Source organism: Oncorhynchus tshawytscha, linkage group LG25 (genome assembly GCF_018296145.1).
Source record: "Oncorhynchus tshawytscha isolate Ot180627B linkage group LG25, Otsh_v2.0, whole genome shotgun sequence".
NCBI classification, from domain to species: Eukaryota; Metazoa; Chordata; class Actinopteri; order Salmoniformes; family Salmonidae; genus Oncorhynchus; species Oncorhynchus tshawytscha.
The window spans coordinates 40,106,666-40,121,300 of NC_056453.1; the positions used below are offsets into that span (position 1 = coordinate 40,106,666).

Consider the following 14,635-nt stretch of genomic DNA (forward strand, 5'->3'; position numbering starts at 1 on the left):
CCTGGATATATTAAAACCATCCCTAATATCAGCCCTCCTACGTCTGACTATATACATATAAGTGGCATCCAGGAAGTCCCATTGGTCAGAAGACCTCTTTTTCAAGGGAGACCTGGCCAAGAGGACAACTCAATAAATTAAAAAAAACACTCACAGTATTGTACTGTACATCCACAGTATCTCTGACTCTCTCTTTCCTTCTCTCTCCTTCTCTCCTGGCCTGTCTGTAAGAGAGTCATAGTGGCACTTTGAGAGCCAGCATGTCTCCTGCAGTCACCAGAGGAGCCCAGGATAAGCACTGTAATCTACAGCTGATGGGCCGGCTTCCAGATCTCCAGGATTGAACCATGAAATATTTGAAATTGACAGGGTTAAAAGAGGATGGTAGTGCCGTGAAAACACAGTGGGAGACCCGTAGAGCAACTAGAATTAGCCGCCAGATGATTTTTGTCCGAGTGAACGGTCGAGGGGCAAAAGAATTATCATAATATTTTATACACTGCAAATTGACCACAACTAAGCCCAAAAAGAGATTGTATTTTAATATAACAAATGGTCACACACACATATTCTCTATATAGTCCTTTTTTTTTTTTTTAGGAACAGATTCTTTTTTTAGGAACAGATTCCGAAATGTAAAATATATATATATATATGGTATATATAAATAAATAAATAAAAAATTACATTTCTGAATTCCTGAGGATTTTACATTCTTTTTTGACCAAAAACTAGAATAATTCCCAAGGGGGTCAGCCTGTTGGTCTGGCATAGAGCATCTTAACAAGTATGCGGACACAAACAGACACACAGACACACCAACGCAGAGTTTGAGGAAATGTACTATGAGGAATAGTTACTGCTGGGACCAGATCAATAGTTACTGCTGGGACCAGATCAATAGTTACTGCTAGGACCAGATCAATAGTTACTGGTAGGACCAGATCAATAGTTACCTGCTGGGAGCAGATCAATAGTTACTGCTAGGAGCAGATCAATAGTTACTGCTGGGAGCAGATCAATAGTTACTGCTAGGAGCAGATCAATAGTTACTGCTGGGAGCAGATCAATAGTTACTGCTAGAAGCAGATCAATAGTTACTGCTGGGAGCAGATCAATAGTTACTGCTGGTAGCAGATCAATAGTTATCTGCTGGAAACAGATCAATAGTTACTGCTGGGAGCAGATCAATAGTTACTGCTGGGAGCAGATCAATAGTTACTGCTGGTAGCAGATCAATAGTTACTGCTGGGAGCAGATCAATAGTTACTGCTGGGAGCAGATCAATAGTTACTGCTGGGAGCAGATCAATAGTTACTGCTGGGAGCAGATCAATAGTTACTGCTAGGACCAGATCAATAGTTACTGCTGGGAGCAGATCAATAGTTACTGCTGGGAGCAGATCAATAGTTACTCCTGGTAGCAGATCAATAGTTACCTGCTGGTATTAGATCAATAGTTACTGCTGGGAGCAGATCAATAGTTACTCCTGGTAGCCGATCAATAGTTATCTGCTGGTAGCAGATCAATAGTTACTCCTGGTAGCAGATCAATAGTTACTGCTGGGAGCATATCAATAGTTACTGCTGGGAGCAGATCAATAGTTACTCCTGGTAGCAGATCAATAGTTATCTGCTGGTAGCAGATCAATAGTTACTGCTGGGAGCAGATCAATAGTTACTGCTGGGAGCAGATCAATAGTTACTCCTGGTAGCAGATCAATAGTTATCTGCTGGTAGCAGATCAATAGTTACTGCTGGGAGCAGATCAATAGTTACTGCTGGTAGCAGATCAATAGTTACTGCTGGTAGCAGATCAATAGTTATCTGCTGGTAGCAGATCAATAGTTACTGCTGGGACCAGATCAATAGTTACCTGCTGGGAGCAGATCAATAGTTACTGCTGGGAGCAGATCAACAGTTACTGCTGGGACCAGATCAATAGTTACTGCTGGGAGCAGATCAACAGTTACTGCTGGGAGCAGATCAATAGTTACTGCTGGGACCAGATCAATAGTTACTGCTGGGAGCAGATCAACAGTTACTGCTGGGAGCAGATCAATAGTTACTGCTGGGAGCAGATCAACAGTTACTGCTGGGAGCAGATCAATAGTTACTGCTGGGAGCAGATCAACAGTTACTGCTGGGAGCAGATCAATAGTTACTGCTGGGAGCAGATCAACAGTTACTGCTGGGAGCAGATCAATAGTTACTGCTGGGAGCAGATCAATAGATACCTGCTGGGAGCAGATCAATAGTTACTGCTGGGAGCAGATCAACAGTTACTGCTGGGACCAGATCAATAGTTACTGCTGGGAGCAGATCAATAGTTACTGCTGGTAGCAGATCAATAGTTACTGCTGGGAGCAGATCAATAGTTACTGCTGGGAGCAGATCAATAGTTACTGCTGGGAGCAGATCAATAGTTACTGCTAGGACCAGATCAATAGTTACTGCTGGGAGCAGATCAATAGTTACTGCTGGGAGCAGATCAATAGTTACTCCTGGTAGCAGATCAATAGTTACCTGCTGGTATTAGATCAATAGTTACTGCTGGGAGCAGATCAATAGTTACTCCTGGTAGCCGATCAATAGTTATCTGCTGGTAGCAGATCAATAGTTACTCCTGGTAGCAGATCAATAGTTACTGCTGGGAGCATATCAATAGTTACTGCTGGGAGCAGATCAATAGTTACTCCTGGTAGCAGATCAATAGTTATCTGCTGGTAGCAGATCAATAGTTACTGCTGGGAGCAGATCAATAGTTACTGCTGGGAGCAGATCAATAGTTACTCCTGGTAGCAGATCAATAGTTATCTGCTGGTAGCAGATCAATAGTTACTGCTGGGAGCAGATCAATAGTTACTGCTGGTAGCAGATCAATAGTTACTGCTGGTAGCAGATCAATAGTTATCTGCTGGTAGCAGATCAATAGTTACTGCTGGGACCAGATCAATAGTTACCTGCTGGGAGCAGATCAATAGTTACTGCTGGGAGCAGATCAACAGTTACTGCTGGGACCAGATCAATAGTTACTGCTGGGAGCAGATCAACAGTTACTGCTGGGAGCAGATCAATAGTTACTGCTGGGACCAGATCAATAGTTACTGCTGGGAGCAGATCAACAGTTACTGCTGGGAGCAGATCAATAGTTACTGCTAGGAGCAGATCAATAGTTACTGCTGGGAGCAGATCAATAGTTACTGCTGGTAGCAGATCAATAGTTACTGCTGGGAGCAGATCAATAGTTACTGCTGGGAGCAGATCAATAGTTACTGCTGGGAGCAGATCAATAGTTACTGCTGGTAGCAGATCAATAGTTACTGCTGGGAGCAGATCAATAGTTACTGCTGGGAGCAGATCAATAGTTACTGCTGGGAGCAGATCAATAGTTACTGCTAGGACCAGATCAATAGTTACTGCTGGGAGCAGATCAATAGTTACTGCTGGGAGCAGATCAATAGTTACTCCTGGTAGCAGATCAATAGTTACCTGCTGGTATTAGATCAATAGTTACTGCTGGGAGCAGATCAATAGTTACTCCTGGTAGCCGATCAATAGTTATCTGCTGGTAGCAGATCAATAGTTACTCCTGGTAGCAGATCAATAGTTACTGCTGGGAGCATATCAATAGTTACTGCTGGGAGCAGATCAATAGTTACTCCTGGTAGCAGATCAATAGTTATCTGCTGGTAGCAGATCAATAGTTACTGCTGGGAGCAGATCAATAGTTACTGCTGGGAGCAGATCAATAGTTACTCCTGGTAGCAGATCAATAGTTATCTGCTGGTAGCAGATCAATAGTTACTGCTGGGAGCAGATCAATAGTTACTGCTGGTAGCAGATCAATAGTTACTGCTGGTAGCAGATCAATAGTTATCTGCTGGTAGCAGATCAATAGTTACTGCTGGGACCAGATCAATAGTTACCTGCTGGGAGCAGATCAATAGTTACTGCTGGGAGCAGATCAACAGTTACTGCTGGGACCAGATCAATAGTTACTGCTGGGAGCAGATCAACAGTTACTGCTGGGAGCAGATCAATAGTTACTGCTGGGACCAGATCAATAGTTACTGCTGGGAGCAGATCAACAGTTACTGCTGGGAGCAGATCAATAGTTACTGCTGGGAGCAGATCAACAGTTACTGCTGGGAGCAGATCAATAGTTACTGCTGGGAGCAGATCAACAGTTACTGCTGGGAGCAGATCAATAGTTACTGCTGGGAGCAGATCAACAGTTACTGCTGGGAGCAGATCAATAGTTACTGCTGGGAGCAGATCAATAGATACCTGCTGGGAGCAGATCAATAGTTACTGCTGGGAGCAGATCAACAGTTACTGCTGGGACCAGATCAATAGTTACTGCTGGGAGCAGATCAACAGTTACTGCTGGGAGCAGATCAATAGTTACTGCTGGGACCAGATCAATAGTTACTGCTGGGAGCAGATCAACAGTTACTGCTGGGAGCAGATCAATAGTTACTGCTGGGAGCAGATCAACAGTTACTGCTGGGAGCAGATCAATAGTTACTGCTGGGAGCAGATCAACAGTTACTGCTGGGAGCAGATCAATAGTTACTGCTGGGAGCAGATCAATAGTTACTGCTGGGACCAGATCAATAGTTACCTGCTGGGAGCAGATCAATAGTTACTGCTGGGAGCAGATCAACAGTTACTGCTGGGAGCAGATCAACAGTTACTGCTGGGACCAGATCAATAGTTACTGCTGGGACCAGATCAATAGTTACTGCTGGGACCAGATCAATAGTTACTGCTGGGACCAGATCAATAGTTACTGCTGGGACCAGATCAATAGTTACTGCTGGGAGCAGATCAATAGATACCTGACACCAGCCGAACTCAGGCCACTACTGATCTAGTGGCCTGAGTTCGGCTGGTGTCTGAAGCCAGTGTGTTTCTGGCACAGCAGGAGAAGAAGAATAGAAGCTTGCATTGGAAGAGTGAACTTGTTCTTTCTTCTCGTTTGCACTCTCAACTGGCACCCTATTCTCTATATAGTGCACTACTTTAGACCAGAGCCCTATTCTCTATATAGTGCACTACTTTAGACCAGAGCCCTATTCTCTATATAGTGCACTACTTTAGACCAGGGCCTATAGAGCTGTGTTTAAAAATAGAGCACTGTGAAGGGAATAGGGTGTGATTTGGGAGGTAAATCGTGACTGGTACTGTAGAAGTTTAACACCACACACCACACCGCTGGGGGATTCTGATATCCTGAGACCCTATTTCTGAGGCCCCGGGCCCTTACGATGCCTTTCCTGCCCAATTATGATCTAGTGGAACTTTTGAGGCCGCTGGCTGCCTGCTGTTGGCTTCTCCCTGTTCTCTGACTACTCCTCTTGTCTTATCTACAGTGGCTTGGCTTGGCAGAGCCCACTGGCTTTTATCATCGTCTTCTCACAGTCCAGAGAATATACAGTATAGACCTAGTCATGTTTCTCAGTGAGTTGGCTGTCTTGTACACTGCGTTCTGAAAGTAGTCAGACATCTTGTCTTTTTCCACATTTTGTTACGTTCCAGACTTATTCTAAAATTGATTAAATTGTTATTTTTTACCCCTCATCAATCGACACACAATACCTCATAATGACATCACAATACCTCATAATGACATCACAATACCTCATAATGACATCACAATACCTCATAATGACATCACAATACCTCATAATGACAAAGCAAAACATGTTTTAGATTTTTTTTGCAAATGTATTCAAATCCATAAATATCATATTGACATAAGTATGAAGACCTTTCAGGTCTCTCCGGTGATGTTCGATCGGGTTCAAGTCCGGGCTCTGGCTGGGCCACTCAATGACTTTCAGAGACTTGTCCCGAAACCACTCCTGCATTGTCTTGGCTTTGTGCTTAGGGTCGTTGTCCTGTTGAAAGGTGAACCTTCGCCCCCAGTCTGAGGTCCTGAGCGCTCTGGAGAAGGTTTTCATCAAAGATCTCTCTGTACTTTGCTCCGTTCATCTTTCCCTTGATCCTGACTAGTCTCCCAGTCCCTGCCTCTGAAAAACATCCCCACAGCATGATGCTGCCACTACCATGCTTCACCGTAGAAATGGTGCCAGGTTTCCTCCAGAATTGAGGCATTCAAGCCAAAGAGTTCAATCTTGGTTTCATCAGACCAAAGAATCTTGTTTCTCATGGTCCGAGAGTCTTTTGGTGCCCTTTGGTAAACTCCAACCAGACTTTCATGTGCCTTTTACTGAGGAGTGGCTTCTGTCTTGCCACTCTAACATAAAGGCCTGATTGGTGGAGTGGTGCAGAGATGGTTGTCCTTCTGGAAGGTTCTCCCATCTCCACAGAGGAACTCTGGAGCTCTGTCAGAGTGACCAACAGGTTCTTGGTCACCTCTAATCAAGTTATAGAAACATTTCAATTATGTTCAACGGAAACAGGATGCACCTGAGCTCAATTTCGCGTCTCGTAGCAAAGGGTCTGAATACTTATGTAAGTAAAGTACTGATAAAATAATTTATAAGGTTAAAAATAAATGATTAAATAATTCTACCCGGAAATTTAACCATTAGGGATTAGAGGTTATGTAGCATGGATAAGGAGTAATTAAAAATATTAAACATAAGTCCGACCAGGTTAGACTGGGGAAGAGAGGAATGTGTGTATGCCTAAGAAAACACCTAGAACAATTCAACTGTGGTTGAACCGACCCGGTTATAACTCTGAGAATGTACAATAGGACAGGGAGTACCCCTCCAGGTTTCCCTTATCGGGGGTGAGAAGGAACTGTCAGCTGGGTAGTGATAAACTGTGGTCAGAATTCTGGAGAAGAAGATGGCTCTCCTAATGTTAGTGTGCATGTGTGTGTGCGTAAGTAAGAAGAATGTTATAAAAGGAATGTCTTTGTATGTGAACGGCAGAGCTCTCGTGAATAAACATTGATTTCACTATTGTGAGCTGGGAATTCTGTCTGTTCCATTTAAACCAGAACTTTACACACTCTGGGTTGCAGACCGATTAGAATAATTGAAAATTATAAACATTGATAATAAAATTCTATATCAGGTACGTTTTGTTTTTTTAATGTATTTTTTGTGGGCAATTTTTTAAATAAAAACCTGTTTCGGTTTGTCATTATGTGGAATTGTGTGTAGATGAAGATGATTATAATTTGTTTAATCCATTTTAGTATACGGTTGTAATGTAACAAAATGTGGAAAAAGTGAAGGGGTCTGAATACTGAATACCCCGAATGTCCTGGATAGCGTTCGTCTATTAGTCTACTGTCATCCACAGGGAGGAGAAAGCAGGGTGTCAAAGAATTGTCCAGTTGTCGACTATGATCAAATGTTTAAAAAAAATATAGGTTTCGATTTTTGATCAAATCGGGAATGTTTGAGAGCGACAGACACAAATATGGAGACCTTAGAGGGATTTAGTTGCATGAACAAGTTCTAATTTCCGGATAACGATCTTGATTATGGTGAAATGATTTGTCAAAGTGGAGCTGCTACTACTCTTGAACCTTTGGATTCCATCTACCATAGTGCTCTTTGTTTTGTTACAGGTGACAGTTTTTATACTCGTCACTGTATCCTTGTATCTAAAGGTTGGCTGGACTTCACTAAAAACCCGTAGATCTCTACATTACTCCCTTTTTGTTTACAAAGCCCTACTTCATAAACGTCCATCTTATCTAACTTTGCTGTTGAAGTATAGACACCTGAGTTGACTAACCGGACCATGGGATTGGTTAACTCTTGAGGATCCTAACCCTTTCACAGGACTGGTTAACTATTGAGGTTCCTAACCCTTTCACAGGACTGGTTAACTATTGAGGTTCCTAACCCTTTCACAGGACTGGTTAACTATTGAGGCTCCTAGGGGCTCCACCGAGCTAGGGAAATCTGCTTTTAGTTTTAATATAAAACATATATATATATATATATATATATATACATATATATATATATATATATATGAAGCAAAATTCTAAATACATTTAATCTTGATGTTCTGGTGCCGTTCGGGCAGTTTAAAGTATTGATTGAGGAATGTAACTGTTTTCTGGGTGATTTGTAATGTTTTATATTTGTTTCCCATAACTGTGTTTTTGTATTTTAAAGTGTATCTATTCACTGAACAATGATATAAACGCAGCATGCAACAATTTCAAAGATTTTACTGAGTTACAGTTCATATGAGGAAACAGTCAATATACAGTGCCTTGCGAAAGTATTCGGCCCCCTTGAACTTTGCGACCTTTTGCCACATTTCAGGCTTCAAACATGAAGATATAAAACTGTATTTTTTTGTGAAGAATCAACAACAAGTGGGACACAATCATGAAGTGGAACGACATTTATTGGATATTTCAAACTTTTTTAACAAATCAAAAACTGAAAAATTGGGCGTGCAAAATTATTCAGCTGGAAGTGGAGGTCCTGGGCTGGCGTGGTTGCACATGGTCTGTGGTTGTCAGGCCAGTTGGACGTACTGGCTAATTCTCTAAAACGATGTCGGAGGTAGAGAAATGAACATTAAATTCTTTGGCAACAGCTCTGGTGGACATTTTTGCAGTCAGCATGCCAATTGCATGCACCCTCAAAACTTGAGACATCTGTGGCATTGTGTTATGTGACTAAACTGCACATTTTAGAGTGGCCTTTTATTGTCCCCAGCACAAGGTGCACCTGTGTAATGATCATACCGTTTAATCAGCTTCTTGATATGCCACACCTGTCAGGTGGATGGATTATCTTGGCAAAGGAGAAATACTCACTAACAGGGATGTAAACAAATGTGTGCTCAAAATTAGAGAGAAATAAGCTCTTTGTGCGTATGGAACATATCTGGGATTTTTTTTGCAGTTCATGAAACATGGGACAAACAATTTACATGTTGCGCTTATATTTTTGTTCAAAATATATATTTTGTGTATAATGTATACATTTATGTTGTATCATACAGAGTGTATTTGAAAAATATACACTATTTACATATATATACAAAAGTATGTGGACACCCCTTAAAATTGGGGGATTTGGCTATTTCAGCCACACCCGTTGCTGACAGGTGTATAAAATCGAGCACACCGCCATGCAATCTCCATAGACAAACATTGGCAGTAGAATGGACTTACTAAAGAGCTGAATGACTTTCAACGAGGCATCATCATAGGATTCCACCTTTCCAACAAGTCAGTTTGTCACATTTCTGCCCTGCTAGTGCTGCCCCGCTCAACTGTAAGTGCTGTTATTGTGAAGTGGAAATGTTCAGGAGCAACAACGGCTCAGCCGTGAAGTGGTAGGCCACACAAGCTCACAGAACGGGACCGTCGAGTGCTGATAAATTGTCTGTAAGACTCACTACCGAGTTCCGAACTGCCTCTGGAAGTAATGTCAGCACAAGAACTGTTCGTCGGGAGCTTCATGAAATGGGTTTCCACGGCCGAGCAGCCGCACACAAGCCTAAGATCACCATGCGCAATGCCAAGCGTCGGCTGGAGTGGTGTAAAGCTCGTCACCATTGGACTCTGGAGCAGTGGAAATGCGTTCTCTGGAGTGGTGAATCACGCTTCACCATCTGGCAGTCCGACGGACAAATGTGGGTTTGCCGGATGCCAGGAGAACACTACCTACCCGAAATGCATAGTGCCAACTGTAAAGTTAGGTGGAGGAGGAATAATGGTCTGGGGCTGTTTTTCATGGTTTGGGCCCCTTAGTTCCAGTGAAGGGAAAGCTTAACACTGCAGCCTACAATGACGTTCTAGACTAACATATGCTTCTAACTTTGTGGCAACAGTTTGGGGAAGGCCCTTTCCTGTTTCAGCATAACAATGCCCCCATGCACAAGCGAGGTCCATACAGAAATGGTTTGTCAAGATCAGTACTTGACTGGTCTTCACAGAGCCCTGACCTCAGCCCCTTTGAACACGTTTGGAATGAATTGGAATGGCGACTGAGAGCCAGGCCTAATCGCCCAACATCAGTGACCTCACTAATGCTCTTGTGGCTGAATGGAAGCAAGTCCCTGCAGGAATGTTCCAATATCTAGTGGAAAGCCTTTCCAGAAGTGTGGAGGCTGTTATAGCAGCAAAGGGGGGGGGGTGACCAACCAACTCCATATTAATGCCCATGATTTTGGAACAAGATGTTTGACGAGGAGGTGTCCATATACTTTTGGTCATGTGGTGTACGCAGGTCTTCCCTGTTAAAAAATAAAGGTTACGTTAAAAAATATCTCAAAAGATGATCAATCAAGATGATCAATCAAGATGATCAATCAAGATGATCAATTAGAAATGAATAGATGTTTACTTTCCACTTGCGATCTTGAATTTGTCTGACAAGCCTCACTTTCCTAAAGCTTCCCAAAACTACTGCTACTCCAACTGAGCTGTTGTTTTGACCTTCGTTATTGTGGCTCTGGTTGATTACATCATGCCAAGTATGTCCTCCTCCTCCTTCTCTTACTCTTAGCTTCTCATCTGGTTATGAGGCCATCTTACGCCAGATCATGCGATAACACGTTGCACATCATCTCAATTTTCATATGGCCAATTTATTCAAACAAAAGTCCTCTCATCTCTCCTCTCACATACACACAAATGGTTTGAATTATTTCTCCAAAGCTTTTTGGTTTTTTTCTGCCCCCTACATTTGTATTGCATGCAAATCCCAAACAGAGCAGGGCAATGTAACCCAAATGGCACCCTATTCCTTACATAGTGCACTACTTTTGACCAGAGGCCAATGGGTTGTGGTCAAAAGTAGTGCACGACATAGGGAATAGGGTTCCATTTGGGACACCAAGAGATCATTACGAGTTACATGGAGCAGAAACAAGGGTTTAAATACTATGTGAAATCTTTCAAATAATTTGAGTGTTTCCCTTAGCTTGTCAGGTGGGCGGGGTTTACTCCTCGGGGAGTATTCTGTTGGTTCGACTGCTCATGCAAGCACAGCTGAAGTATTTTAAATGATTTTAAATAGTATTTGAACTAACACGTGGTTGCTGTTGACCTCAGAGTGTCTGGTTATAGTTTGTTTTCCACAAGAGACTTGTTTGTTTTCTTGACCTTTTAGTCCGTTCTTAAGACGTCTCTCTCTGTCCGTGTCCATCCATCTTTCTGTCCGTCCATCCACCAACCCTCCCACCCACCCACCCACCCGTCCGTCCGTCCCTCCATTCATCCATGCATTCACCCGCCCACCCAACCTTCCCCATCCACCCATCCAGCCCTCTCTCTCTCCCTAGCTAGTCTTCTCCAGTCCTGTGTTGACACCAAGGTAAAGAGGTGATAGATGTGTTAGAGGCCCTTACTGCTGATAAATCTGCTGAACACAGCTACTGATACTGCTGCAGTAGAAGTAGAATCCCTTGAACAAGAATCCCATTCAAGTCAATGTCAGAGGCTTTGTCCGTTCTAGGGATTCTAGAACCAGCATCCCCATTCAAGTCAATGTCAGAGGCTTTGTCCTTTCTAGGGACTCTAGAACCAACATCCCCATTCAAGTTAATGTGAGGAACTTTTGAATCTGTTCAGCGGATTCTATTTCTATGACTGCTGCTGTTTCCATGAGACTTATTAAACCAGAGGAATAGAACGTAACAGAGCCTTGTTCTGTTCATTACATCATCTGGTTATATCCTGTGTTAACAAACTCTCTATGCAACTTCCTCTCTGAGATCGCTATCGTCGGGAGATATTTATGTACTGCACATGTTTCCGATTGTTTAACCTCTGGAGCTCTGCTGTAACTGGGGCTTGCTAGAGAGACCTCACTGCAGTAGTAGTATATAGGGGTTAGGTCATTAACCTGGTGGTAGTATAGGGGTTAGGTCATTAACCTGGTGGTAGTATAGGGTTAGGTCATTAACCTGGTGGTAGTATAGGGTTAGGTCATTAACCTGGTGGTAGTATAGGGGTTAGGTCATTAACCTGGTGGTAGTATAGGGGTTAGGTCATTAACCTGGTGGTAGTATAGGGGTTAGGTCATTCACCTGGTGGTAGTATAGGGGTTAGGTCATTAACCTGGTGGTAGTATAGGGTTAGGTCATTAACCTGGTGGTAGTATAGGGGTTAGGTCATTAACCTGGTGGTAGTATAGGGGTAAAACAGGCCAACAGACCGACTCCAGGAGGTGTCTGAAACAGGCCAACAGACAGACTCCAGGAGGTGTCTGAAACAGGCCAACAGACCGACTCCAGGAGGTGTCTGAAACAGGCCAACAGACAGACTCCAGGAGATGTCTGAAACAGGCCAACAGACAGACTCCAGGAGGTGTCTGAAACAGGCCAACAGACCGACTCCAGGAGGTGTCTGAAACAGGCCAACAGACAGACTCCAGGAGGTGTCTGAAACAGGCCAACAGACCGACTCCAGGAGGTGTCTGAAACAGGCCAACAGACAGACTCCAGGAGGTGTCTGAAACAGGCCAACAGACAGACTCCAGGAGGTATCTGAAACAGGCCAACAGACCGACTCCAGGAGGTATCTGAAACAGGCCAACAGACAGACTTCAGGTGTCTGAAAGCCACGCATGGCTGCTCTGTGTTTTGATTGGTGTTTGTCCCAAATGACACCCTATACAACTATAGGGCTCTGGTCAAGAGTAGTGCACTATATAGGGAACAGTGTGCAATTTGGGAAGCAGTCTTGGTTTTTTATTATTTTTTCACTGGAAGTGCTAGACATGAAATGCTAGTCAGTAAAATAAATGTACTGATAGGTGTCACTCTTAAGGGACTCCTTGCTGTATTTTGGGTCACATTAACATTAAAATGCCTGTGAATGTGTCAAAATTAGAGGTTGACCGATTAATCGGAATGGCCGATTAATTAGGGCCGATTTCAAGTTTTCATAACAATCGGAAATCTGTATTTTTGGGCGCAGATTTGTCGATGTAAAATTTAAAAATAAAAATAAACATTTTTATACCTTTAGTTAACTAGGCAAGTCAGTTAAGAACACATTCTTACTTTCAATGACGGCCTAGGAACAGTGGGTTAACTGCCTCGTTCAGGGGCAGAATGACCGATTTTCACATTGTCAGCTCGGGGAATCCAATCTTGCAACCTTACAGTTAACTCTCTCTCTCTCATTGCACTCCACAAGGAGACTGCCTGTTACGTGAATGCAATAAGCCACGGTAAGTTGCTGGCTAGCATTAAACTTATCTTATAAAAAACAATCAATCATAATCACTAGTTAACGACACATGGTTGACGATATTACTAGATATTATCTAGCGTGTCCTGCGTTGCATATAATCTGACTGAGCATACAAGCATACAAGTATCTAAGTATCTGACTGAGAGGTGGTAGGCAGAAGCAGGCGCGTAAACATTCAGTCAAACAGCACCTTTGTGCGTTTTGCCAGCAGCTCTTGGTTGTGCTTCAAGCATTGTGCTGTTTATGACTTCAAGCCTATCAACTCCTGAGATGAAGCTCGGGTAACCGAAGTGAAATGGCTAGCTAGTTAGCGCGCGCTAATAGCGTTTCTAACGTCACTCGCTCTGAGCCTTCTAGTAGTTGTTCCCCTTGCTCTGCATGGGTAACGCTGCTTCGATGGTGGCTGTTGTCGTTGTGTTGCTGGTTCAAGCCAAGGGAGGAGCGAGGAGAGGGACTGAAGCTATACTGTTACACTAGCAAGACTAAAGTGCCTATAAGAACATCTAATAGTCAAAGGTTAATGAAATACAAATGGTATAGAGAAATAGTCCTATAATAACTACAACCTAAAACTTCTTACCTGGGAATATTGAAGACTCATGTTAAAAGGAACCACCAGCTTTCATATGTTCTGATGTTCTGAGCAAGGAACTGAAACGTTAGCTTTCTTACATAGCACATTTTACTTTCTTCTCCAACAATTTGTTTATGCATTATTTAAACCAAATTGAACATGTTTCATTATTTACTTGAGGCTAAATTGATTTTATTGATGTATTATATTAAGTTAAAATAAGTGTTCATTCAGTACTGTTGTAATTGTCATTATTACAAATAAAAACTTTTTTTTATTTTTAATCGGGCCGATTAGTCGGTCTCTGCTTTTTTGGTCCTCCAAATAATCGGTATCGGTATCGGCGGCGTTGAAAAATCATAATCAGTCGACCTCTGGTCCAAATATCGTAATATTTCTCAAGGACTCCCTTGTGCAATATAATAAAAAATAATTTAAAAACGTATTGATAAACAACAACATTTAATCAGATCCCACAGCCCGTAAGAAGGATGTCTTCCTGTGCGTGTGTTCTACCTATGGTTTTGAGCTACATTCCTTCTCCAGGATTCCTCAGCTCAGAGGATGTTACACACACACACACACACACTGCCCTCCGTTTGGCTGTGGGGAAGGAGGGAGGGAGTCTCTATCAGACCAGCCACATTATAATTTAAATTATCACCTGCACTACTTATGAGTACACACACACACACACACACACACACACACACACACACACATGAACACAGACACACACACACACACACACATGAACACAGACACACACACACACACACACACACACGAACACAGACACACACACACATGAACACACACACACACACAGTACTACAGTAGCTGAACTAACCCCATGGAGCGCTCTGACATTCTGACATACGGTAAGGATACGTC

General features: G+C 42.8%; 1 pseudogene; it reads left to right on the forward strand.

The window, feature by feature from the left end:
- The window catches only part of LOC121840758, a 187,034-nt pseudogene that overhangs the window by 140,692 nt on the left and 31,707 nt on the right, over positions 1-14,635 (forward strand).